General features: G+C 49.1%; 1 protein-coding gene across 3 annotated transcripts in view; it reads left to right on the forward strand.

Annotated features, from left to right (window-relative positions):
- Positions 1–6518: 6518 nt before the first annotated feature.
- BCL9 (BCL9 transcription coactivator) overlaps positions 6519–23254 on the forward strand; it is a 57318-nt gene continuing 40582 nt past the window's right edge. For 2 of the 3 annotated variants that reach the window (XM_066571910.1, XM_066571912.1), the window contains exon 1: positions 6523–6594. The gene's annotated coding sequence lies outside the window, so the exon portion shown is untranslated. Of the gene's footprint in view, positions 6595–23254 lie in introns of all 3 variants that reach the window. The other variant, XM_066571913.1, reaches the window with a different exon arrangement.

The following is a 23254-nucleotide window of genomic DNA, read 5'->3' on the forward strand; positions in this document are numbered from 1 at the left end:
AATTGAGACCAGAATACATTTCTCTTACTCCTTCAGCTACTCTGCCTTTCATCCGGATGGGCCAAATTACATGACTGGATTGGCCCCTTTACTGTTTTAACCTCTAGCTCCTACAGCAAGGAGCAGAACCCAGTATTCCTGGATTTGATCATTCTCCTGCTATTTAGCAAGCAGTTTCTAACTAAATGGTAAACTATGAGTTGAGGCCCTCTCTTCTCGCCAAACTCCATAAAATTTAATTACTCCTGGAGTTCAAGTGGTGGCATGTTTTGTGAGAGATCTGGAGGCCTAGTATGCAGCTTTCAGATAGACATTGAAATTGAGCTTCTGATGTTTTCCCTACAATTTATTAAATTCACACATTGCAGCCTTGCTGGAAAACTATTGTGCACGTCAGCAATCTGCTCATCGTGGTCTGCCAGAGATCAAAATACCTGTATGCTGATTTCAGGGCATTTGCTATGAGCCTGGACTGGTGAAATCAGAAGTGTGGGGTCCTGAGGTGTCTGCCTCTCCTGGCAGGAGCAGGATGAAGGCAGCCTTGGTCCTTCCCAAAAATCCAATTCAGCCTGCACCATGCAGAGGTCAGAACAAGGGAGGCTCTTCATTAAGGACTGAGCTCCCTCTGCTTGGAGTCTTGTTTGCTTTTAAAATTTGACTCTTCTTTGTCTCTGGCCAAATCTACTGCAGAGGGATGCTGGCCTCATTGCTTGCCCTAAATTCTGTTGTACTTACCTCATTACTCTCCTAATGACAAGCTGACAAATGCCTTTGCTTGATTTACTGGCAGTGTTACAGGTGTGTGGAACACTTGTCAGTACCTTGCTACTACATGCCTAATTTTTCAAACGGCTGGGTGTGCTAGCTTCCTCTGCAAGCTGTCTCTGCACACTTACCTGGTCCAATTGCCCTGCCATGGCTTTATCCCATCCCTGCACCCAAAGCTTACAGAGCTATGCCCATGGCTTTATCACATCCCTGCTCCCAAAGCTTACAGAGCCATGCCATAAGATTTCACAGAATGGTTTGGGTTGGAAGAGAACTTAAAGATCATCTATTTCCAAACTCTCCTGCCATGGTTCCAAACCCTCCTTTCCACGAGACCAGATTGCTCAAAGCCCCATCCAACCTGGCCTTGAACACTTCCAGGGATGAGATATCCACAGCTGCTCTGGACAATTTGTTTCAGTGCCGCACCATCCTCACTTCACACGTCCAAGGAAATAAATCAGAGCCTACCTGCAGGTTTTGATGTAAGAAGTGAACAGTGGAATGGCACAGTGCAGTAGCCCTCCAGCTGCTTGTGGGTATTTATGGGTCAAGGAAGGTCCAGCACCCACCCTGGGACAGGCAGCAGGGCAGAGGTGTCCCTGCTCAAGCCCTTCCCAGGAGCTCTCGGGTTTGCCCCCCACCTTTCCACCCTCATCTCCTGCTCGTTTTAAACCAGGCAAGGACATTTTCACTGATGGAAGCCCAGGGAACAGAGCTGGCCACCACTTCCATGAGACCAAACCGAGGTTTTGGAGCGAGGGAGAGCAGCAGGTGAGAGGGCTCCGGGCCCCGCACAGCGATGGAAGGAAGGGAAGAACACCAACATTTCGCACACACATTTCTCCACCAGCTGGGCAGAGCTCTCCTGCTCTTCTCCTGGCTGTGTTGCTAGGAGAGGAGCGCTCTGCCCTCCTCATGGCTATGAATAGCTCTGGCTTGTTTATCCAGCCCAGCTCCGCCTGCTGGTTACAACCACAGCCGGCACCAGCTCACGGCATGACAGCACCGGGAAACAATGCACGGCCAGGGAACGGCCCCCTCCGGCCCGGGATGCCTCGGGATCCCTCTGGGGCAGCCGCCCTCTCCTCCTCGGAGCATCCTCTGCCTCCAGCGGAGCGGGCGAAACCCGGCCCAGCCCGCAGTGTCACCCCCAGAGAGCAACGCTGAGAGCCAGGACCTGAAATTCAGGGCATCGGCTCAGAAATCTGAGAAATCTCAGAAATCACACACATGCCATCACTTCAGGGTCCTTTTCTGCCATTCCAGTGTCAGAGCCTTTCACGAGCTACAAAAGTTACTTTTCCTTTTTTTTTAGTGAAGCTGATCTTGCATAAGTTCATGAATTGAAGACCAGGGACTTCAAGAAAAGTAACAGATGGCTTGAAAATTGGCAATAATGGGATTCCTGAGATCTTCTTGAGGATATTTTGTCTGAGGTGCAAGCAGGAATGAAGCATCTCTAGCAGTGATATTAGATGGTCTGTATTGACAAGGGGAAATACTGATGGGGTTGAGCAAAAGACTCTCTGGAACGCTGCAAAATGTCACTTCAGGACATTTGCTCCAAGGGACAGAGGAACAGGCAGCAAATACGAGCAGTCCACACATTATGAGACAGGATGTGTGTGCACAGGCATCCACAGAAAGCTGTGCAAGTTCAGGGCAGCAGAGCAGACCCAAAACTGCAGCTTTTGGGAGCTCAATGAGAAGAAAAGTGCTGGGCAAGGCAGAGCAGCATAGATCAGAAGAGATATGGATGGCTGCTGCACAGGTACAGGTGAACCAGCCCTTCTTTTTCAGCACTGTGAGCTTCCATGTGCCTATTTCCTTGGACATCTCGTCTTTCTCCACCTGGGAATTTGCTTGGGATGAAATCTCAATACTGCATATGCTCATCCAGAATTTCCACATGCCCATCAGGCCTTTCAGACAGTTGGACTGCTGAACATCCAGAAATTCAGGATAGGTTGACTGCACACTGGAGAGGTGAACTGTATAGCATTCACACACTATGTCTAATGAATCCAAAAATTGTCAGACCTGCTGTGCAGATGATCTGCATATGTACAGTTTGCCCAGCAAGCTCTGAAGGTGTCTGCTCTACCCTGTACTCACAGAACATCTATATGGTGCAGGTGTATGTATTCCTGCTTGGAAAACAGGACAAACAGAGGGGTTTTTACACATCCTTGATGTATTTGTAGAGGGGGGAACAGCTTCAGTGCAGCAGGCAAGGAAACTTAGATATATTCTCTGTCTATGGGGGTCAGACTCTCCTATGCCATGCTGCTTGTTTTACAGCAGTCACCTCCACAGAACTGGGGCTGGGGTCCTGTTATTTAAGACATTGCACATGCACATAGTGAAATGGGGTTATTTTTTCCTGCTGCCCCCCAAATCTTCCACCGTGATCTAAACCTATAGATGTGCAAGAAAGGGACATCACAATTCTTACTTGAGAGATGAGCCAAATAAAGGGAAGCTCCTATTCTCCTAAAGCAGGACCCAGGTGGAGTTTAGACAGCTCACTGCAAAATGTGATCCTGAAAATCCTTGTTTAGCTCATGCCATGTGCTGGGGATGCCCAGACCCCTCACACCCACCAGATCTGACCATAAGGCCCCATGGCTCTGCTCTGCACCTCCCTGGGAAGGGCTCCCACCTGACAAGGCTAAGCACAACAGCAGCAGTAGGAAAAGGCCAGACATGAAATTCCTCCTTGCCTAGGGGACCACAAGTCCAGGATGAGCTCTCTGTGAGTCCCCAGAGAGGCTGACCCTTCTTTTTAAGGTACAGTGTCCAAAGGGGTTGAAGCCCCCACGGAGGATATATGGAAGGCCCAGCCCATGCTTCCTTCTCTCCTGCAGGGCTTTCCTGTCTGCATGTCCCATGGATGTGCTCCAGCTCCCAAGGTGCTGGCTGTTCTGGAGAGGGCATGCTCGCCTCTTCTGCCACAGGCATTATGATTTTCCTAAAAGCACTGTGGCACACATACACACCTGGGAGAGGAAGCACCCACAGGAATCAGCAGCCTGGCTGTTCGAGCTTTTGGCAGAGAGGAAGGGGAACCCCATGCTCCAGTCCACCACTTCTGACTTTCTACCTTGTATCTCTTTAACAAAAAATTCACAGGTAGGAGCTGGGCAAAGGGACCCACGTTTTCCTTTGAGTGCCACGAGATCAATGAGATTAAACATGTGCTTACATGCTGTCCTGAACTGCGGCCATGAGGGGAGCAGTGGGAAAGTAAACACAAGGGAAACGTTATGGAAATGAAGGAAGAGGGAAAATCCATCCTGCCAAGAGCAGCAGCTCTCAGCAGTTACTAGAAGATGTGGCCTCATCCAGAGCTGATTAGGCATTAGGAAGTCCAGGGACTGGAAAGGAAGACCAAGTCATGTTCATCAAGGTTGAAAAGTGACTCTAAAGAGTGAGATTTGGAGCAGTGGAGAAAGGCTATCCACTGGGTGAAAACATTCCCAGAGAAGGTAAACTTAGCTTGTTTCACCCCATTAGCAGCATGTGGACACTTGAAACCATCAGGCTTCAACCTGTGACAATACAGGGAGTCTTTTTTCCCTTTAAGGACTCCAAAACCTGGAGATGAATGTCAGGCTCTGCAGAACAGCACAGCTGCTGCCCTGTGTCCTGCTGTGGAGACTGGGAGGTGAAGCTGGACACGATGACTACTCTGTCCATGCTCTGGCTTTGCTTCCACCAGGCTGAGAGTGGCAGTGATCCTCTCTGGAGGACCAGCTCCCAGCGCCTGCCAAGGCCAGGGTGCTTGAGCAGCCAGTTTGGGGCTGACACCTTGGCCAAGGCTTTGGTGTGAGTGCACCCTACCAACTCTCAAGTGCCCAACTGCAAGTGGTTTATTTGGTTTTCCTGCAGGTCAAATTCCAGACTCTGCGTTCTTCCACCTTTTTACACTCTTCCCTTTGAACCTTTCACCCAAATCTCTTGGAGCTATCCTGCTCTTCCAGCTGGGAAATTTGTAGGTGTGTCTCTGATTTTCCAGCCTTCTCTCCTGGCTCTGCTCTTCCCTTTCTCCTTTCTCCTCAATCAACCTTGGTTGTAGTCTTCCTTCACCATTTGATTCTCTATTTCTCCTTCCTGGGAAGAACCTCATCTGCATCTGCCCTAGCTACAACATCTGCCCTATCCAAGCTACAAATTAGACCTGGTTAAAATTTCTTTCAGCAAAACTGCAACTTGAACAAAACTTTTCTGAGTTTTTGGGGAATTGTAGGAGCTCTGTTTTTGGGAAGTGGCTTTTCTGTTGAGCATTTGAGTTCAAAAATGTGCATTTTCCCTTCTGAGTTTTTGGGGAATTGTAGGAGCACTGTTTTTGGGAAGTGGCTTTTCTGTTGAGCATTTGAGTTCAAAAATGTGCATTTTCCCTTCTGTTACAGCTGAGATGACCTTGAGTAGGTCACTTCATCTGCCCAAATGTTTTACCACTTGTTAAATTTAGATAAAAATACTTGTCTGGGTTAGTAAAATGTCTTTGAGATCATTGGACAACAAAAGCTATCCAACTGGTGATTATTATGATTATTATAATTACTTTTATTAAATGAAACCAGCTGATTCTTGTGCAACACTCTTCTGGGCTCCACCAGACCTTTACTGGTGAGACTCGGAGAAAAAAAAAAATCTTTTGTTATCCCTGGACAGGGATGTGTTTTTTGAGATTGAGTTTTGTGGTTTTGTTACGAAACTTATGACAGTCGGTCATGTGGTTTGCTTTCTGGGCCGACTGAACCCTGCTGAACCCATACGCAAGGCAGCAGAGTTTAATGATTCACAGGGGCTATGTTTTGGGTTGGCTTCTGCTGGATGGAGGCCGTGCAAACCTGCATGGCCAGGGAACCCTCTCGGTTGAAGTGGCTGAAAAAACTCAGCTCAAATCTCTGCAAGCCTGGACTCAATGTGGCCTCGCTGTTGGGCCAGGCCTATTTTGGGTGTATTGGGTTCTAAGAGCTGGCTGTGCCTTGTGACACCCAGACTTTCTCCCTGGACAACTAGGCTTTCTCTCTGTTTACAGTAATGGTCGGCTGTAAAAATTTTTGAGAGTCCACGAGGGCTTGGCTTTTTGTGATTTCTCCCCCTTCTTTTCCCTTTGCCTCGCACACCGCGCTGCTGCGGGATGAAACTGACCCCGAGGCCCTCGTCTCCGTGTGTGTCTCCGTGCCCGGTTATTTGCACGACCTTGGGAAGGGGGAAGCGGGGCGAATTCCTGGCCGGCTCCTGGGCCGATCCTCGAGGAGCCGGAGCGCTGGAGCCATGGTTCGTGGCGGCGCTGCCGAGGGCGGGACGCGGCCGACCCGGGCTCTTTACTCGGCGGCTTTGGTGCCGGAGGGAGCCGGGAATGCCCCGATCCCTCAGGGCCAGGGGGAAAAGCTCCTGCCATGTTCGCGGGGAGGCGGCGGGCGCCCTTCTCCCTGCCCCGCGCCTGTCACCGGAGTTGGAGTTCGCATGGAGGAGGCCGGCGGAGGAGGAGGAGGAGGAGGAGGAGGAGGGAGGCGGGAGGCGGGAGGCGGGAGGAGGAGGAGGAGGGAGGGGGCCGCCTTGTTTGTGGCTTGTCAGCAGCCGCTGGAGACAAGCCTCCATGTGTGAAAGCCGCTTGGCATGAATGCCTGGGCCGTACCAAGCGCCGCGGCGCCCGCGGGGGGAGGCGGCCCCGCCGCCCCGCCGCCCCGCGCAGACAAAAGGCCCGGCACGGCTTCCCCGTGAGTTGCCCCGGTGCTGCCGTAGTGCCCGCCCGGCCCCGCTCCCCGCCGTCCCCGCCATGCCGCCCCGCGCCCTGGCCGCCTGAGACAGGTAAGCGCCGGCCGCGGGCGGGCGGGCGGGAGGGCGGGCGGGGGTTCCGAGCCGGCGCCGCCGCCCCCGGGGCCGCTCCCCGCCCGCCGCCGCCGCTCCCCCGGCCGAGCCGCGTGTGCCGCAGTCAGCCCCGGGCTGCTCCCGGCGGCCCCGGCTCGGCCCAGGAAAGTTTTGCGGCGGCCGCGGCGCCGTGCCTCAGTTTCCCCCTCCGGGGAGGCACCGCGCCGGCCGGGGGGATCCCGGGAGCGGGCGCGGGAGGGACAAAAAGCGCCTTCCACCTGTTGGCTTCCGTCCCGGCAGCTTTCGAGGCGAGGAAGGGCCGGGGGGAGAGCCCGGGGCGGGCGCCGGCCCCGCTGCCCCGCGGCGGGGAGAAGCCCCGCGGGGGAGGGTGGAAAGCCGGGGTCTTTTGTCAGCCCTCCATCCCGCTGCCTCCGGAGCCAGGCAGAGCGCCGCGGGGATGGGAGATGGTTTTCCCCCTCCTGGATGTCGGGAGATTAGATGAGATGTATTTACAGTTGCCGTTTATCAGCAAGTAAATATCGAGCTCGGCGTGAGAGCAGCAACGTGAAGCCTGCTTGCTCGCTCTCTTGCCGGAGGTTTTGTGGCTGTTTTCCTACTGTTGGTGAGGTGATAATGTGCAAGAGCCAAAAAAAAAAAAAAAACCAAACCAAAAAAACAGCAAAGGGGAGAGAATTCCTGCTCCTCACACCCGGGATTATCACGGTATCGGTACTGGCTTTGGTTAAATTTGGAGGGATATTTTTTTCCTTGTGGCATGAGACACAGAAAGCCTCCTGAAATGCTAGGTGCATCCTCACGAGGTCTTTTAAGTTTGTCGTGTGCCGTCGTTCAGGTTTCATTGATTCTAGTTGTTTTGTTAAAAAATAACCTACAAGATTCTGAGCTGCACAAATGTTCGTCATCCTAATGTCCTGGCACAACCTATGCGAGGCAGGAGCTGGAAGAGGGGGAGAGAGTGAGGATATGTGCTTTCCCAGTCAATGCTGGGAGGAGAGCATCATGTATTGAAGAATATGAGCAGGAATGGGAGATGGGGGAGGGAGTCTAAATTGTCCTGAGACCCTATTCAATCCAGCAAGGAAGATGGAGGATCTTGCTGCTGCAAAAAAAATGTACGGCAGAAATCTCAGCCAGCTTCTCTCTGACTTGTTACCTCCCTTCAAAAAATAAATAAATAAGCAGGAAAAGAATCAAAGCAAAACCCTGTGATTTGCTGTAACGTTTTCCATGATACCTTTATCCCACATGCCTTACAGTCAGTCCAGTGATGGAGGTATGTGAGAAGCAGGGAGAGAGACTCTGAGGCTTATCGTCACAGGAGGGGGAGAAGTATCAGATCATGTTTGAAAGGAGACTTGTCAGGCAATGAGGTAGGGAGGAAAAATGCCTGTTGTAGGCAAGGCAGCTGGACCTGGGGAGAAGAAGGAGGTGGCTCCAGCACCTATGGTTCTGAAGCTGGGTGGAAAACCCGTCAAGAGGGGATGTAGACAGACGGGGGAGTGGGGAGGAAGGATGTCTAAGGAAGACCTTGGACAGTCTCCTTGGAGGACTTTAAAAGAGGGGAAATTTTGAACTGAATCAGGGCATGGGCAAGGCTAAAGCACAGCTAAGCTAAGTGTGATGTAGCAGGACTTTCCAGTATGAAAGATCACAGAGGTTGAGTTTTCTAACTTGGCAGAGTTTGGGGCATTTGGTGAGGGGAACAGATTTTGTAGCTGGAGTGATTGTGACTTGGGCAAGTATTGTATTTGGGAGAATGAGGAGAGAGCATGTGGCTTGCCTTTTCCATAGGTGGCCCCTCTGGTAGAGGGGCCTTCTGTTAAAATATCCTTGTAAATTTCTGTTTATTTTGCTGGAATCTGACAGTAGCAAGGAGAAAGTCACCTGTCCCTTGTGAAGCGCGGGGATGAAATAGACCTTTATTACTTTATTGATGTTTCCACGCACCCAGCACCTCCACACACATGGAAACAGCAAGTTTGTGCAAACACACCTGCTTGAGTCGCACATCCTTCCTCTTGAGGGGCAATGTGCACGTGTTGTGAGCGTGGCTCCTGCGTGGACATGGCCCAGCTCTCGTGTTTTCCTCAGTTTACAGGATAGCTTGTTCCCTCAGCCTGGTAGCAGTAGTATATGGCAGCCAACTTTGCGATAGCACCAACTGCACTGAGGTGGCTGAGACTTAAAACCAGTATGTGACGTGTTCTAGCTTTTCCATTCGTGGCAGCATTCCCATGATGGGGCAGGGACATACCACAGGTGTCTGGCATGCACAAATAAAATGTTACACACATGCAGAGGACAGATCTCAGGTCAAATGTACCCCAAGTCACTCTCTTTGAGAGAAAGCTGAAGCAGCACCAGCTTGTTGCAGGCAGAGCTCACACGCTGCTCCCACACATGCAGATCGCACGCGTGCACGCTCCACCTTTCCTCTCCAGGATCACCTGTTTGAATTCCAGCTGGGCTGGCAGCACAGGGATGTTTTGCACCCTCCTGGATGGGGATTTGATGGCCTTTCTGTTCCAGCTTGGCGCTGGATGGGCTTGAGCCACAAAAGCTTAACAACAGGGAACACTAATGAGCCCCTGCTTGGCATGCTGAGAAGAAAGGCCGAGGGCTGAGTGGGCATAAAAACAGTGGCATGGAGCCCCTTGGCCAGAGTCTGAGCCTCGGCACGAAGGCTGGGGAGGGAGCAGAGGCTCTGGAGTCGGGAACAAGACGGCAGCGCTGCAGCAAAGGCAGGAAAGGAGACCATGTTGGGGGGAGGAGAGCAGGCTGCTGTTTCCACATCATCTGAAAACTCAACCTGCTGTCAGGACAGAAGGAAGGCTTGTGCATATTTTATGTCACTTTTCTCCTTCTAGGACAAGCTGCTGATCTGATCAGCTATGCACTTTAAAATCCTTGACGCGCCAATCAGCAAGTATGACTCGAGGCCAATAACCAGCCTTGGCCTCCTGCCTCCGCTCCTTTGTGGACATCCCATGCCGCCCTTCCCTGGAGAACGTGCGCACAATTAAACCCTGCACGGCGTTCCTCAACTGCGGCATGGGATGTGACGAGCTGCATGGAGACGGGGACAGAAAATGGCAACGTGTCAGGGCTGGGGGGGGTGGAGGCGGGGAGGGGAGTTGGCCATTTCTTATGCTGTTTGCTGATGTCTGGAAGGAGACTAAATGGGTAAATTGGTTTTCCTTTGAACCGGTGGTGTGCTGTTCCAGTCAGCTGCTCTCGCTTCAGAGGTCTTCAGTGGCAGCTCAGGAGTTGGTGGGGCTGGCAGTAAACAAAATGCATTTCACTCCTCCAGCCTGAATTTTGTTGGGGGCTGTCAGACGAGAGATTTCTCCTCAGCAGTTAGTTATTCAGTGCTGCTTCTGCGTGGCAGAGCCACTTGAGCCACTGGAGATAGGAGCACCACTGGTGCTCCCTGCCCTATGCTTTAAGGGTGCAGGCAGCCCAGGCACCGTAGTTTTGACGACAGTCAAACAGTCTCTCACACACAAACATGTAACTCCTGTGTCCCATAAGCCAACTCACTGCCCTAAACACCATCTTGGGACACGTGGGGAAGCAAATATTTTTTCTGTGTGATGCAGAGTTGTGACCCTAACTGAGGTCCTGCTTTATCCTTCACTTGTCCCGTGTGAGAAATGGCCATTGGACGTGGAGGTCTCACAGAAACTTGACGTCCTGGCACTGATCTGATGGGACGCCTTAAGCAAATTGCCTTAAAGCTGGCATGGAACTTCCTGCTGCAGTCTGTGTGATGGGGTGATGCTTGCCCAGCACCCCAAAGGGCTGTGTGTGTGTGTGCAGACACACACCAGCCCATGGACAAAGCGTGTGGTTTTGCACCGAGCGTGACTCACGCGACAGCAACTTCTGCTCGAGGTATGCGCGCTGTTGGACAGTGAATTCTGCTTTGTCCTTCCAGCAGAAAGCAGCACAACTTGCCAGTGACATGGACTGGACATGTATTCCCATAACAACAATATTATAAACATATGGTAAACCTGGTGGAACAACTGCTGTCCGTGTCTCCACGCGAAACAAGGAGCCGGTTAACAGAATCTTGAGGCTGTCTGAGGCTGTATCTCCCCAGACTGTGATCTCATCAGCTTTCCCAAGCTAACCTCAACCTGGTCACTGCTTGGATTGTAAACTTGGGCTGGGTGGGAGGGGGTGGGAGCAGTTAGCAGGAATGGCTATTTGTGATTCAGTCCACTTCCCAGTGACTCAGAACTGAACCATCCCTTGGTAGAGTATTTGGGGATAGTACTCTTCAGATGTTGAACATCAGTCTAGTTCTTAGAAGTTCTGCAGCACCCAGGCTTGCTTGCTTGCTTGCAATTGGGTTTTTCTCAGCATCTTTTTGTGAAAACAAAACCCTAAAAACTACTTCTGACTATTAAAGACGCCATGGTAATTTTTGCCAAAAGAAGAAGGGGGAGTGGTCTTAGCCCTGGGCACTTTGCCAGATTCGAGCTCAGGAAATTGCAGTCTATCTAGGTAAAACTCCCTATAGTTTAAATGAAAAAAAGTATTCATCTCTTACTGTCTTAAAGGGTAAGCACTGTGTTCTCTGGAGCCTTAAACAGACAGTACATTCTGGCTGGAGAGGTGGTTACAGTTGCTTGCTGGGAGAAGAATTTTTTATGCAAAAACTGGGGCCTTTTTTGCATTTTTGGGATGCTTCTAATTGCAAAATGCTGTATGCATTTTAGGTTATTGCAAAGCTTGAATGAATATGTGGCTCCACATACAAATGCAAGGAAATATGCTGGTGTGCTGTTTGCACAGGGAGCAGGCACAGCCAGCAAACACACATCTTTTCTGTGGCAGAAAAATAAGGACCAGTTTTTTAGTCCTGCGCGCGTGCATCTGGGGGCTGGATTTTTGTATGTTTAGCAGCAATTGCTTTTGTAAGCTGCTGCTAGGGCACGTAACTGGCTGTGTGCAATTGCAGTAATGGAATGTGAAAATGCAACTACACACAGACCTGTAATCTTGCATGCAAAACACTTCTGGTCTAGTTCTCCAGGTACCAAAAAATGGTCTGAGATTGTACTTGCCTTTGCATTTAACTGTGTTCACCTGCATTTTTCAGGTGACAGCTGTGTGTATGGAGTGCTGAATGATTATCCTTTCTATTTTTGCTCCAAGAAGAAGGAAATTAAATCTTTTACTAGTGATCATGGCAGTGCACGTGTTGTGATAAGTCCAGGATGGAGGTGGCTGGGGGGTTGCAATGAAAATTCCATAACGCTTTGAAATCCTGGGGAAATGGGTGAAGGAGAGCAGAGTGAGCTCCTGTTCCCCCTACAGATGAGGAGCACTGAACTGCTGTGTTTGTCAATGCTGTCAGGATCTGACCTTACCTTCTGCCAAATCCAGTACTTTCAGGGCCCCCCAAAACAGAATGTGCAGTAGGGCACAGATGGATGCAAGGCTAAATATCCATGCTGGGAAGGATGTCCTTGGGTATTCCAGCCCAGGACTCCCAAAGTGTGAAGCAGATCTCCTCCTCCTCACTCAGTGATGTGCCTCAGCCCTGCCCCAGGGAGATGGAGGCAGCTGGGGGGGAGGACACAGGAGAACAGCTCACTTTCTCTGCACTTCACTCTCCAGCTTCTCTGGTGACAGTGATAACAAAGGGCTGCTCAGCATTAGGTGATATGGATCTCTCTCAGCCCACTAAACTTGAGTCCTGCAGGCTTCTCACTAGCCCTCAGGGCTTGGGTGTCACTGTACCCTCCCAGCCTGGGGTGGCCTGGGACAGTACCCCTGGGGACTGACAGCTGAACTTTCTCCAGGAGTTCTGGAGGCATGGATTTCTCCTTACTGAAACCCGTGATTTTATTTTGAGGTTATTTCCTGCCATCCTGGGTCCTTGACTGCAATCACTTCCATTTTGCACGCTGCTCTTTGTAATTGAATCTATCGATGTATATTTAATCCACTTGGCACCGTGGTTGGTAACTAGGCACTGCTTCCCAGCCTTCTGTCACTTGTTTTCACAATTACTGTCTGAAGTTGGGGTGGGTGCCTGTCACTCAGCTCTTTGCCCAATTGCTAGACTGCCTGGGAAGACCTGTGCTTGACAGTCAGCTCCACAGCTGGTACAGCTCCTGTCCTTCCATCTGGACTTCAGCCAGGTGTGTGGGACTTGGGTCATGGAAGCTAAGCCTGTTGGGTTTAATTCTCTTCTCTGCCGCTGATTTGCTTTGTGTGATCACGGGCAAGTCCTTTAACCTCAGATGGCCTCCACTGGGTTATCTACTTCAGAAAGGTGTTGTAATGCTTAATTATTGCCAGCTCTTCAGAAACCCCTGGTGGGGAAAAAATGCATTTTATTCAGAAATATCGCTGACCTCCCTGGCCTTTCTAAGCCACCTTGGTGGTGCTAGGAGATATTATTTTTCCAACCTCAATAATGTTTCTTCAATTTTTCATCTGTACATTCACCCACTCTCTCAGCTGCATGTAAAAATGCCAAGCTGTCTGAAGCCATGGAAATATTTTTATAAACTTGACAGCCACGGCAAACATTCCTCCTTGGCAATAAACAAACAAGGTACACAACCTGCCATTAACATCAATTTATAGCAGAGAGACCTTCTTCAGTCATTGATGAGGGAATCCTAGACAATTCTTCTGCTAGCAAGCCATAAAGTAGTGTTGTCTGAGATTAGGAAAATGCTGGATCCTTTGGGTTCCTGTGTGCTGGGAGTAACTGGGAAGCTCTGTTTGCCCAAGTGCATGTGGGAGTTCAAGCAGGCACCAGGTATTTGGTTTATTCAAGGCTCTTGCAAACTATGTTTGGCTCGGGTGTACGTGTGCTTGGGGGCTTGGTGTCTGTTTGTAGGCAAAAAAAGCCTGTTTTCCATAGTGGCAGCTGAAACACAAAGGTGGTACAAATTAAACTGGATAAATTTTAGACACCTGAAAAAAAAAAGCTGCAAACAAAAGACATCAGTCAGCATTGGAGGAGCACAGCCCTTGTCATGCAGCCTCCCATGCACCCACCTTCCATTTTCCTCGCAGCTGGCTGTGGGCTGGGAGGGTTGGCAAGCACCTGAACCCATGCTGCAACATCTCCCTATGAGCAGCTCCCCACATAAGCACTCAGACAGTGCTCATTTTGGTGTGTTCTAGGTTAATTTACCCTGAATACATCTAAACACAGAGAGGTCTTCAGAGACCTTGGTGGTGCTGGCAAAAAAAAAAAAAAAAAAAAAGCAGGTAACCCTCTTTTTCTCTCATTACTTTGGGTTATCTCTTACTTTTCTAGCAGGCTCTCTTCCTGCCATCTTTGAGTGGTGGATTCTCTGTGGTGTGCTCAGGAGAAGAAAGTCTAGACTGTTCTTCACCTGTGTCTTTGATGGAAGACTCGAAGTAGGGAGCCAAGCTTCTTTCTACCACCTCACTCATTCACTGCCTCTCTGTCTCTGTGCCGTAGTTCCTCCCTTCTTAAATGGGGATGACAAGTCTTCACTCTGCTTCCACAAAACCTTTGAAAACTAAGGAGAAAAACATGCAGGGCATTTGTCTTCCTTCTCCAGGAAATCATAAATCCCTCCCCTCTCCCCTCACCCCTCTCCCTTCTCCTCTCTACCTTTTTTTCCTTTCTCTTCTCCTCTCTCCCCTTTTCCTCTCATTTTAAGAGTTGTTATTATTATATTCTGTCCCTTTAGGTCTCCTCTACTTCCACCGCTCTTGCAATCTGTCTCTCTCTGCTGTTTCCATATCCCCTTCTATTTGCAGCTCTCTTCCTTCTGTTCATGTCATTTTCTTCTCTCACCCTGTATCTCCTACCCTCCCCCACTATTCATGCGCCGCGCACTCCTATCGCTTCCCTCTGGTTTATCCTCCAATTTCCTCCCTTATGTGTGTCTCCACCACGGACCCCTTTTTGTTGCTGCTGGCTGCGTGTCCCTGGGAGCTGCTGCCAGGCCTGAGGGAGAAGGACAGGGTGTGGGATCAGCTGGACAGCCCCTGCAGGGTGGGGGTTGCCCTCTGAGGGAGCAAGGTGAGGCTCCCTCCATGTGTGTGCTGCTGGCTCTGGATGGAGCTGCCTCGAGTCCCGTTCTGAGCTGCAGCATGGTTGTCACTTTAATGTTTGAGCACTTTGTTTCTGCCTGGAAGCTTGATGAAGTCTGTAGTCTCAAATGTTGTCTCCTGACGTCACCTTACCTCCTTGGACATGACCTTGTGACTTTCTCTGGTCCCATTGTCCTATTGCCATTCCCCTGACTTCCCCCTGGCTCTAGACACTCTGTTCTGAAAACAGGGGTTGTGTTGTGCCTGGCTGCCTGTTGACATGTCTGGTTGTTGAGAGGATGACTGTCCCATGTGTCACTTCCAGCTGAGTTCAGCGCACTATGCTGTGCCAGGGGAAGCCATGATGGAGGAGGGAGAGGCTGAGCACCAGAGGTCTGGGAAGCCCTGTACATCCTGATGGAGAGTTGCATTTAGCCCACAAGCCAGTGCCCAGCAGGTCAAGACAACTGTGCTGTGTTCCTGGGAGACCTGTGCTTAGTGTCCTGCTGTTGTGACAGGACAGGAACAACAGGGTCACTGCCTTAGGGAGAACCCCTCTCCCATCTGCCTGAGAGAGCCACCCGATCCCAGGAGGAGGCTATCCCACTATCTGATGTGGGATAGAGTTTCCTCCAAGTCAGCCAGGGTGGTTGAGGTGTATTTAATCACCTTTCTTCAGGGACAGGATTTTGGCTGCAAGGATCAAGCCCAGTAGCACCAATTAAAAAATGTTGAGTTCTTTATATCCCCTCATGGACTCCGTTTTCTTCACACATAGGGGACAAATGGCATGGAGAAGTCCCCTTTTCAAGGCAAGGAGAGGTGGCTGCATCTGGGCTGATGGGAGAGACAGCCAAATCAGGGCTCATGAGGTGTTCCTGACAGCAAGGCACCAAGAGGTCAAGGAGATGGCCACGTGCTGAACTTCATCCAGTGTCCTGCAAAACAGGGCATGGTGACTTTTTGGCCCCCAGTGGAGTTTAGCTCTACTCCTGGGTAGCACATTTCCCCCTGCCAGGTGTCACTCAGTCCCAGACTCATTAAAGTCATGAGCCTCAGTTCCCCTGACCAGACAGTTCCTGATTTCTCCCTTCTGTCTGCAACACTCAACCCTTCCTTAGTATGCTGGATGATCTCCCTCGTGCTTCATGTGAGGTGCTGTGCACCTTTTCCCATTTTTCCCACAGCAGTTTTTCTCCCTCTCCATACCTGCTTCACCTGTTTTACCTGCTTTTTCCCTCCTGCTCTGCCTCTGGGCTAGGTCTCTTTCCAGACTCTGTCTAAAACCCTCTGCCTCATTTGCCTTCCCATCTGGCTTCCTTGTCTCCGTGGTCATGCCCTCAGCTGTCAGAAGTCAGGGGAGGAGGACCATTGCAAGAGCAGGGCACAGACTGGAGGGTGTGAGAGAGAGCAGGGCAGGAAGGCAGATTCCTAAACCAGGCTCCATCATTTGCTGGTCCCTGGCCTCTCCCAGGTATGTGCTCTTAGCTACACGGCAGAAGTCCCCTTTTCCCAGAAGTGTGATTTTCCCATTGCTTCTACTTCACTATTGGCAAGCTCCTGAAAGGTTAATGAAGTCATTCATTGCAAAAGGAAAAAGCACATCTTCCCATGTTTTGCATAAATTAATCTTGGAGATTATGGAGCAGCCAGTGCACAGGGCACAGGATAGGCAGCTATGTCCTTGAATCTTGTCACCCAAAATGCAGCTCTGGGAGTATCACATAGGTGATACTGTGCACTCCAGTCCTTGATATCAGCTGAGGCTAAAATGTAGGTAAAAACTGTGGCCTCCTCAGTCATCTTTATTCATGTTTCATTGTGTGTAACAGAGACTGGGGAGGAGGTACCCAGGAATGCCCACAAGCCCTTCCTCCCATTGCGGTGGATCCTTGTTTCCCACAGATCCTCTTTAGAAAATGCCCTGTATCAGGTTTCATTCCCCCTGGATTTTTTTTTCTGCTTGAGAAGTATGCAGAAAATCATTCAATTGGTTCTGAACCACATGAGTGGGAGCAGGAACCAACCCCAGAAGATAAGTGTTCTGACCTTTACCGCACTCAGATAACTGAAAATAATAACAAATAAATACATCTTGTTTCTAAACCTCAGACTTAGGTATGTGTCCCTGCCTTACTCAACGAGAGCCTGAGCTCCTGGGAGGGCTGAGGTTATGAACCTGGTAGCTGCCTGCAGTAAGCAGCAGCCCCTTTGCTTTTCCTTTTGTAAAAGGAGCTGGAACCAGTCCAGATATTCAGGATGTGAGGGACAGGGCCAACATCCCCACACTCCTGCCATCTTGCTGCTGGGACCCTGCATGTTTTCCCATGGCTGGTGTGCTGGGAGAATGAGAATTTTTTTTATTTCTTGCCTGTGTGTGTTTCTTTGTGCTTTTTGCCTCTTATTTTCAAATATGGGGTTGACCATTTAGGGCCATGCCAGGCTGGCTACCAACTCTGCATGTATGCAGACCCTGGATAAGATGATGGGATTTGCTCAGAAAAAAAAATGCTAAGACCCCCAAATCAGTGAGTGTTTGAAAAAAAAAAAAGGAATCTGTCTATAAGGAGGACATGCTGAACTGTTACTTGCAGTGAGCTCCCCAGGTCTGGGTCTTAGGTCACTGACTCAGACTTCCATCATCTCTGCAGATGCCCCTGGGGAGGTCCATCTGAGACAGTCTCTCTCTGCAGGCTGCTGATGACAGTAAATATTTGTACACTGCATGCTTAAGTGCTGATATGGGGCTGGAGTCCCATTGTGCAGTGTGCTGTCCAGACCCTGGAAAGAGACAGTGCCTGTCCTGAAGGATTTACTGCAATCCCAAATTAAAGCTGGAAAACAGGCTTTTTGTGCCTACAACAGATGCCAAGCACCAAATTCATGGTGCTTTCTGTCGTGGCTGTGGCTTGATGTTGCTTCAGCTGCATGTTGCTTCCCTTCCCTCCTCTGTGACATGGGGTGATTGTTTGCTTGGTTTCTGCCATCCAAACCACCAGTGACTGTAGAGATGACTGTATGCAGACCGTGGGGAGGATGCTGGGAGGTTTCTAGCACTCAGTCAGTGTAAAGCACCTTATTTATTAGAGTCTAATGCCCGTCTGGGATGTACTTCTGATCTAAAGCTCCTGAATTCCTCCCTTTTAACGCTAAAGAAGCCATTCAGAGGCCCCCTGGGCCCAATGTGTGCTTCTGCTGAAGACTGCCCTGATCATATATCTACCACTGTCTTGCCCAGACTTCAGGTTCAGTGATTTTGTTTTCATTGGAAGATCTCCTCCAACTCACCTCTTCCTTCAGGGTTTCCAGCAGATACCCAAATAAATATGATATTCAGCTCATGCAGTGTATGGAAACGTGCATTTTCAGCATGCAACCTGAGACTGGATGTTTGCAATTGTGTTGTGTGGACGCTTGCATTCATGTCTGCCAGTGTATTTGGGCTGGAGGAGGCAGCAGAGAAGCCTCTGGCAGCTGGGAAGAAAGGAATGACAGGCTTGCTAGGGGAGGGAGGAGAGAGTTTGGTAGCTGAGATGAGGATTGGGTAACAACTGGAGGGGGAGATCAGATTTAGGATCCATGTTGCTCACTTAAGAAAATAGGAGAAGAAGCAGTACATTGTTTATTGGGGATTGTGTTATTCCTGTGCATTATTTATTAGACTTCTGCTAATGGTACTGCATAAAGAAGTGGCACTTCTACAGAAATTTCACAGACAGCTGGAGGATCAGTTCCAGGAGGTATTGTAACCAGGTCAGGTTGGTGTAGGGAATCCTGCTGGGCTCAGTTTTGACAGGCTTTGGAAAAGAGAAGATTGTTCAGGAGGCATTTGGAGGCGAGAAGGGGGGGGGATGTCTGTGACTCACCAGGGAACAATGATTGCTGTGAGGATAAAGGGGCAGGCTGGAAGAAGACCTGGAGACAATGGTGAATTCCTGGGTTCAGCAGCTTCAGGATTCCAGCCTGAGGTACAAGAAAGCGCGAGAAAATGATGTGTTTAGGAGGAAGCTTTAGGAGTAATAAAGGCAGCTGGTGAGAGAAAGCCAGAAGTGAGGAGCAAGCAATGCTGCACCTTGAAGTGGGTCCTTTAAGGCTTGATTTTGAGGCAGGAGTTGGAAGAATGGATGTGCAGTGACTGTAACAGAACCCTTCCTGAGTTACCTGTAGTGTCTGTGAACACAGACCTGCTGGTTTGCAGCCTCTGCAGATGCAACAGGCAAAGCAGAGGTGTTGAGGTACCCAGGGACAGGAGACTAGATAGGTTTGTGAAGATCATAGTGCAGACAGATGGGTGCCCCCAGCCAGACCTTGGATACTGGTCCTTCCTTTCATTTGCAAGATGTCTGGTCACTTAGAGAGGTGGGACTGCTGTTCTGGTAGGTGGCATTCTTCTTTCACCCAGCCATGAATCTGAAATCAGCCAATACTGGAGGAGGAAATCATGCCATTGGTGCAAACTGTCTTTGGGTGAGAAGCTAACTCATAGTCACCAAAATACCCAGAAAAAATGTAGAGGTTTTATTTTTAAGGTTTGTTTTACCCCACCACGTTCAACCATTGGGCGGGGAACACCCTCCTTACTGCTTGTGACTTGTTTCCATGAGCCAGGAGCAGGTCTAAATGGAAGTTGCCTTGGTGACACTTCAACCTGAGAATCTTGGTGCTGAGCTGGTGCAGAATTTTGGGGCTGGAGGGGAGGAGGAGAAACTGCAAAATAAACAGCTTCATGGGCTGTCCTTTATTTTTCTGACTGCAGTATGAAGCCTACTTTGTTGGATACAGTCACGCTGTGAACATGGGAAGTCCTGTAGCACAAACTCCATTAGCCAGAGTCAGCCCCTGCCCTCAGCCATCAAGTACAGCACAGCTGAGCTACCATTACTGAGTGTATTTTATTTATTTTTAACTAGGATTGATGCAAATCATTCAACAAGTACCTGTGATTGTTGGTGTGTTTAAGAGTTGTTTTGGGTTTTTATTTTTCAGTTATTGTCTTAACACTGCACTACACCCTACAGCAAACCTCCTTGTTGTTGTGTGCAGCTATCCTGGGGGTGGGGGTAGTGCTAAGTGCACTGAGGACTGTAACAATAACTCTGTGAGAGTGGCCTGGAGGTTTGGAATTAACCAGGCCATGATGGGACATGATTCTGTTAATCCACTGTGTCGTTTAGAATAGAAGGTGACTTGGGACAAACAGCTGAAAGGCCTTCAGAGTGTTTCTCCACCTTGGGAGAGTGTGTGATCATCTGAGATCTGGGACTTAAGTTCTAGCAGGGATTATCCATTGGGAAAGGACAGTCCATTTTGAAAGTGAAGTGCTGATGGGTCCAGGAATGATAAAATCACCCTTGGACTTTTTTTGTGCGTGTGTGAACTCCTAGAAGTCATCTATGTTGGTATAAATGAGATCATTTGGCCTAATTAGTTCCAAGCTTAATTAGCAGTAATTATCCCAACATGGGAGTAATACTCGAGTAGGAAGTACTGAGTCCTCGATTAGATAGATCTCTAATTGGTGTTACAATATTGTAATTAAAGCATGCTTGTACGCCTCTGCCTCTGCAAGTGATTTGTTTTATGTCTGATTAAGCAGGGAGTCCGGCAGCCTCAAGGAGGCCAGGACACCACCACTGATTGAAACAGTGTATTATTCTTTGTTATAGGAAAGAAATGATGAATCACATGTACTAGGAAACACTGTGGGCCAAATTAGTCCTTTGAGTAATTGCTACTGGAGTTAGGGAAATTACAACAGGGGTAAATTTGGCCTCAAGTGTATCAGCTCTATCTGTGTATCACACAGTTAAACAAATACTCATTTGAATGTGCAGTCTGGCAATTACACCATCAGACAAATGCAAGTGAGTTAATCTGCATTTGCGATCACTGGATTGCAGGGGTGAGTTCGGCTGCTGGGTGATGGTTATTAGGTTGCACATTCTGCTCAGATTTTGTGGGACGTGGTGCTGTGTGTCCCAGGATGCAGCTGGCACAGTTTCAGATGGCCGCTGCTGGCTGCAATGTCCTCTCCTTGGCGAGGTGGGACCTGGAAGGTACTGCTAGGGCCACCAGGAGTATCTGGCAACTGGAGGAGATGGACAGACCAAGAGTCCTCTTCCAGCAGTGCTACCTTCAGTCTGGCTGATCTGATCTTTCCCAGCAGAGGACCCTTCAGAATATCAGGTAAACATGTTTTTTGAAGAAGTTTAAAATGAAGAGAGTGATAATGGGAACTTTCTGAAATTAGTCAGCATCAAAACACGAAAGCTTCCTATGTCTTTTTAAGAAACCACCTCCTTAGGAGTTGGCAAGTGTGCTGCTTTATTACTTATCTGTTCGCTACATGAGTGGGCGACTGTACTTCCTGATTTGGTTCTCCAACACAGAGAGATCATCAGCATAGGTCTGTAGAGGACAGTAACTCCTCGCCTACAGAAAGTAACAAATAGGAATGCATGTATCCTCTGGCTGTCACAAAGGATTTCTAAGCACATTCGAGTCACATCCGAAGTAACACGTCATCTTATTTCCATTCTACAGCTGCAGAAACTGAGGCACAGATCAGTTACTTCTCTTGCTGCAGCTCATGGAGCTGGTGGATGTGGCAGCACCAGGAATGCAGTGCAGGTCTCATCACCTTCTGCTTCACCTACAAAAACATCTTTCTTTTCCAGGAGGGAGAGTCCTCCCAGAAGGAAGGAGATGACTTGAGCAAATAAAGTGCACAGAATTCTGTTAAAGCAATATTAGGGATAAGAATTTAAACACCCCATGCACGGGAATTCAAAGCAAGGGTTTCCATAGCAGCATTGCTTGGCCATATTGTATATACACTGTTTTGCATTGTGCTGGTGATGTCAAAGGCATATTCTAATATCTGTGTGTGCAATATGTCTGAATCAGAGTTGCTATGAAACTTAAGGGAGAATTACACCATGGAGGCATATTCTTGTGTGGTGTTGGGAGGAAATAACAGAACTAGGTTTTGCTGGGATTTTTCTCCAGAGATAATTTTTCTTAGAAAATTGCTGATTTGCCAGAATTGTTGCTATTTTCAGGAAAAGTTGACTCCAGTTTTGTGTTTCATCTTGGAAAAAAAAAAAGGAGAAAAATTTTAAAGCTGTCAAAATGAAACATTTCAAGAAGGTAAAATGAAACCTTGCATTTAATTCATTTAGTCGGTTTCTAGGTAGAAATTTTGAAAACTACTTTTTCGTTTCTTTTTTTTTTTTTTTTTAACCTGATCAGATGTAGAACAGTTATTTGAAATTTCTGAAAATCTGGAAGGAATAAAAAGCTTGTTCTTTCTCACCGTATAGTCCTGAACTGTCCTGGGAGTGGCAGGTGGCAAGGGAGTGACTGCATCACCCAGCACCGTGTGTGCCTGCCCGGTTGTGTGTTGCAATGGGAGCTGTGGGAGAGGTTTCCCACTGAATACCTCTCTAACTACCTGGTAAAGGCACGTAGCAAAAAATGCCTGCTCCAAAAACTGCTCAAATCTTTCACAAAGCTCAGCTGTCTCTAAAAAACGCAGCATCACCTGGATATCATAAGGTTAAGCCTCTGGACCGGGAGTGTTTTGGGTGGGAGCCACTGTTTGTCACATCGTTAAACCTGGATTCAGCAGATGATGGGATCTCCGAGGGGGAGCTGCCTCCTCTCCCTGCCCCACACTGGGGATCCTGGGGCCTCTTCTTCTCACCTCCCTATGCATGGACAAAGAGAGGGCCTCCCGAGTGGCACCACAGCTCTCCCCTGTGCTCATCCCTCTGTGCCCTTGCTTCCAGCACCTCATCTATGCTCTGAAGCTCTCCTGGGTAGCAGGAGGGATGTTGCACCCTGGGCTGGGAAAGAGTGCTTGCACTCATGGAAAAGCCCTGTGAGTTATTTTGGCATCACTCTTCCTGCTGGCAGCAATGTTTCCTCACTGCCAGCATTCCCAAATGTTGGTGTAGCCTGTATGCCAACGTCTCCTTTCTCCCTGCCCCCTCATGTTGCAATTGCTAATTTCTGTGCCTGTGCCTGAAGAGCTGTAGTTTAGACTTGCTTTCCCATGCATTGAAGCCGTTCTTGTTTAGGGAAGAAACTGTAAAAGGGGTGTGGGAGAGAGAAAAAAAGAAGAGAGCTGGGGTTTTTTTCCCTATGTGGCAGTGACGAATGCTGGGTATTAGAGAGACAAGCTGACAAACATCTGAATGAGTGGAAGAGACTTCTAACCCAAAGGGAGGAGTTGTGGTTTAGGTTAAAGCCACAAAGGAAGTGAAGGAGGTTACCACTTTCCTGTCTGTGGGCAGGAGGTTCTCCTTGTGCTCGTTTGAAGGCTTAGCTGTAGCTCGTTCTTCCCTAGGAACATGCTCATCTGTGTACTTCTTGAAAGGCATTCGAGCTGGCGTCTGATCTTGGGAGTGACAAACATCCCCTTTATACTCAGAAATCAGCAGGAGCTGGGAGCTAAAGATCTGGGAATCACAGTCTAATTTATGGAGCCAGATACTCTAAAGCCTCTTGTTAGGCCATGTGTCTTGGTTGGTGCTAGTTCATGTAGTGTTTTTCTCTGTGTTTCCTCCTCTTGCTGATTCCACTTGGATTTTCT

This window comes from Molothrus aeneus, chromosome 2, assembly GCF_037042795.1.
Source record: "Molothrus aeneus isolate 106 chromosome 2, BPBGC_Maene_1.0, whole genome shotgun sequence".
In the NCBI taxonomy this organism is placed as follows: Eukaryota; Metazoa; Chordata; class Aves; order Passeriformes; family Icteridae; genus Molothrus; species Molothrus aeneus.